Genomic DNA, 4,873 nt, shown 5'->3' with positions numbered 1-4,873 from the left:
CATCAGAGGTTTCAGTGGAAGATCCTGAAATATAAAAAATGCTATCCTTAATTTTTAAAAGTGATACTCTTACCACACTGTCAGTGAGCCAGCATAGATTATAATCTTGATAAATAACCGTCTTTGTGCTAAAATTGTTCTTGAGTTAAGTTCAGGACACCTGACTTCTTGATTTTATATAATATTACATTTTTAAAGTAAAAAAAAAATCTACATATAAAACAGTGAAAAAAGAACCTATTTATTCTCAGAGATGTTTAAAGGCTTTAAAATGGAATCCTAGCCCAAATTCTTTGAGGGCCTTAGAGAAAAGGTGTTAGAGAAGTGCTAAACTGAAGTATTTTCAGACCATGGTAGGAATAGTCTCACAAGAAAACTGAAAAAAATTTACTAAATATACATACATTTTAAATATGCCAAAGACTGATAGTATATTATGGAAAAAATGTCATGAATTTGGACACTTTTCACGATATTCAAAAGAGAACACAAGTATAATTCTAGTGTAGAGAGAGACCACTCATCCGAGCACAAAGGTGCTTTAATTCTCAAACCTTCCCTGTTCTACCAGCAACCATTGCAGTTTGTGGGCTGGGTGTTGTGCTGGGAAATTAGGGAAATCAAGCTCCCCTTTCTCATACTCATTGGCTTGTTAAAAACAAACAAACAAAAAACAACCTACCCAGAGAATGATTTTATTTATGGATCATATCTAGGACCTTCTCTAAAATAGTAGACTAAAAAAGATATTAATGACAATATGATTTAGATATAGGATATATAATTTATTCCTATTCACAAAAAAATAAGTGAACATAAAAGAATCCCAATGTATTATGACAGAATGATTGGAGCAGAATTCAGTGACAACTTAAAACTACATTTACTAGCAGCTAGAAGGATACTATTTTTTTTTTTTTGCCTTTTTGGAGGGAGAGGTTAGGGCAATTGGGTTTAAGTGACTTACCCAAGATCACAGTAAGTGTTAAGTGTTAAGGCCAAATTTGAACTCAGGTCCTCCTCACTCCAGGGCTCTATTCACTGTGCCACCTACCTGCCCCTAGAAGGATACTATTTAAACTCCATCAGGCAATAAAACAGTTGGCAAGACTGCTAATTAGTCATTTTGTTAGGGTTGGGGAGATCATCTGGTCAGTGGCAATTATAATCTTGGTTACAGAAGCTGGCCACCAGCCAGATTCTCACTCGTATCTGGGATCTTCAGCACATAAAAGTTCACAAAATATCTGACATGGGATAGTCATTTTTCTCAGATTAGGTAACATAAAAGAGTCAAAGATGGCCATGTGTTCATAGTAATTGCCCCTTCCCCCCTTCCCCCACCTCTCTCTTGATAGAGCACAAAGCAATTCTCTTACTTAGAAGTAGAAAAAGAAGACATACCAATAGGTATTTTTGTAAAAACACTGAGTAATCAGCTCTTCCAGACCAGGAATATTATGGAACTCTTCTTCATCTCCCACTGCAAGTTGGTCCATCATGCTTGGTTAGATGCAAGCCTCCAATGTTCCCATATCATCAGCCAGAAACAGGCAAAGAAAATCTACTCACACTCTTTATGACCAATATTGTATAGTTTTATTCAATTTTCTAGTGCTATAGTTGGCCAAAATAATTTGTAAAATTCTGCATCCAGAGATCTCTTGGATTCTGACTGAAACTTTAACTTTTTCCTGAGACAGCCATCTTTCTTCCTTTACCAGTAGCAGCATACACAGCATTTGGGTACCAAAAATTTTATGGGGCCAGAGCTGGTCTGATGTACCTAAGTCCCTAGTCTTCAGTTTAAATTCATCTGATTTGAAAGTAATGGAAAAATTATTTGAAAAGTAGCTGCTACTCTTTACTCCATACAAGGTAGATACGGATTTTGAGTTCTCTGTCGTCTGCTCTGTCTCTCTGCTTTCCAGGCCTAGGTGCTCCTCCTTCCACCCCCTTCCCCGTGTGTGTGTGTGTGTGTGTGTGTGTGTGTGTGTGTGTGGTGTGTGTGTGTGTTGGGGGGGTGTCATTTGTGAGACTAGCATTCTGTCTGGTGGGTGGGAAAGACTTCTCTAACTTAGCTTCCTTCTTTCCTTCCTCCTTTCTCATCTCCTCCAATCTCTTTCTCCCTCCCTTGCTCTTTCTTCCTCTCCCACTCCCTGCCTGGTGAAGGAGAAAGGGATTAGGGGGCATTAATTAATTAATTAATTCCCTGAGGGGGCCTCTTTTCTTTCCTTTCTCCAGTGTGTCCCAATACTATTCCTTGAGCCAAGTCTAGGCCTTAGAATGTCAATGTAAGTCACAGGGAGGGAGACGCAGGGCCAGCTGCTTAGAATGAAATGGATAGAATGAGGGTCAGTGGATGGTTTTGTGGGGATCAGATAGATGGTGGCTGGCAGGCCTAAACTTAGCTTCTCTCTTGTGCTGTGCCAAAACCCTCCCAAGAAAGAGAACAGCAGGCTGGCTGTCTTGGGGGGGGGGATGGGAAATGGGACTTCACATCCTCAGGTGGTATTTAAGACAGCCACAGCCTCTCCTCTGTACACAACCTCACCCCACCCCATGTCCCTGAGGGAAATGGATGTCTAGGGGCGACTAGGTGGCAAGGTGAATAAAGCACCAGCCATGGAATCAGGAGGACCCTAGTTCAAATCCGGCCTCAGACACTTAACACTTACTAGCTGTGTGACCTTGGGCAAGTCACTTAATCCCAATTTCCCTGCCTTTCCCCCTCTAAGAAGCAAAAAATAAAAATTTAAATAAAAAAAAAGCTCACTGAAAAAAAATTCCTTAAAAATGAAGAAAATGGAAGTTAATGAACTTATGAGAAATCAAGAAACAGTAAAACAAAACCAAAAGAATGAAAAAATAGAAGACAATGTGAACTACCTCACTGGAAAAACAACTAACCTGGAAAACAGATCCAAGAGACATAATTAAAAAATTATTGGACTATCTGAAAGCCATCGCAAAAAGAGCCTAGACATCATCCTTCAAGAAAATATCAAGGAAAACTGCTCTGATATTCTAGAACCAGAGGGTAAAACAGAAATTTAAAGAATCTACCAATCACCTCCTGACAGAAAAGCCAAAATGAATACTGCCAGGAATATTATAGCCAAATTCCACAGTTCCCAAGCCAAGGAGAAAATATTTCAAGCAGCCAGAAAGAAACAATTCAAGGATTGTGGAGTCACAGTCAGGATAACACAGGATTTAGCAGCTTCTGCACTAAGAGATCAGAGGGTTTGGAATATGATATTCAGAGGCAAAAGAAGCTAGGATTACAGCCAATAATCACTTACCCAGCAAAACTGAGTATAATCTTTGGGGGGAGGGGAGTAGATATTCAGTGAGACAGAGAACTTTCAAGCATTCTCCATGAAAAGATCAGAGCTGAATAGAAAATCTGACTTTCAAATACAAGATTCAAGAGAGCATTAACATGTAAACAGGAAAGAGAAATCTTAAGAGGCTAATTAAAGTTAAACTGTTTACATTCCTATATGGGAAGATGACATTTGTAACTTACAAGAACTTTCTTATTATTAGGGTAGTTACAAGGAATTTATATAGAGGGCACAGGTGTGAATTAAATATGAAGAGATTATATCTAAAAAATAAAATTAAGGGGTGACAGAGGAATGTACTGGGAGAAAGAGAAAGGGAGAGGTAGAATGGGTAAATTGTCTCACATGAAAGAGACAAGGAAAACCTTTTTACAGTGGAGGGGAAGGGAGGAAGTGAGGGGGAATAAGTGAAACTTACTCTAATCAGAATTGGTTCAAAGAGGGAATAACACAGACACTCAATTGGATATAGATATCTATCTTACCCTACATGAAAGTAGAGGGGAAGGGTATAAGAGAAGGTGGGGGGAGTGATAGAAGGGAGGGTAGATGTGGGGAGGGAGTAGTCAGAAGCAAAACATTTTGGAGGAGAGACAAGAGTGAAAGGAGAGAGATTAGAATAAACAGGGTGGATAGGATGGAGGGAAATACAATTATCAATAGTAACGGTGAAAAAATTTTTGAAGCATGTTTCTCTGATAAAGGCCTTATTTCTCAAACATGTAGAGAAATGAGTCAAATTTATAAAAACATGAGCCATTTCCCAGTTGATAAATGACGAAAAGATACAGTCAGTTTTTGGATGAAGTAATCAAAGTTAACTATAGCCATATGAAAAAATACTCACTATTGATTGGAGAAATGCAAATTAAAACAATTCTGAGGTACTACTTATTGAGCTGAAGTACTACTTTATTCAATAGGTACTATCTATTAGATTGGCTTATAGGACAGAAAAGGTAAAATACAAATGATGGAAGGGGATGTAGGAAAAATGAGACATTAATGCACTATTGGTGGAGTTGTGAACTGATTCATCTATTTTGTAGAGCAATTTGGAACTATGTAATTTCTAATTACCATTGAGGGCACTACCATTCTCCTAGTCACCCAGCTTTGCAACCTAGATGTCATCCTTGACTCCTCACTTTCTTTCCCTCACACACCTCATCTGTTGCTAAGGTGTGCCAATTCTACATTCCCAAAATATCTCATATACTCCCTGCTCTCTCCTCTGACACTTCTACCCCCTTGGCATGGCTTTCATAATCTTATTATGCCTGTACTATTGCAATAGCCTTCTGGCTGTTCTCACACCCAGAAATAACTGGCCGTGTAACCTTGAGCAAGTTACTTAACCCCAATTGTTTAAAAAAAAAAGAGAGAGAGACTACACAGGACTGTTTAACAAAGGGCAAGCACACCATAAAAGTTTTATCTCCATTACTGGAGGAGAAGATAACTAGAATCTAGAGCCAACACATTTCCTGCAGACAATAATCCTCCTCCCCCTCCCCCCCCCC

The sequence above is a fragment of the Petaurus breviceps genome, unplaced genomic scaffold (assembly GCF_028583685.1).
Source record: "Petaurus breviceps papuanus isolate PSGF00001 unplaced genomic scaffold, PetGlider_PUasm1.0 189, whole genome shotgun sequence".
NCBI classification, from domain to species: Eukaryota; Metazoa; Chordata; class Mammalia; order Diprotodontia; family Petauridae; genus Petaurus; species Petaurus breviceps.
This window is presented reverse-complemented; position numbering follows the sequence as displayed.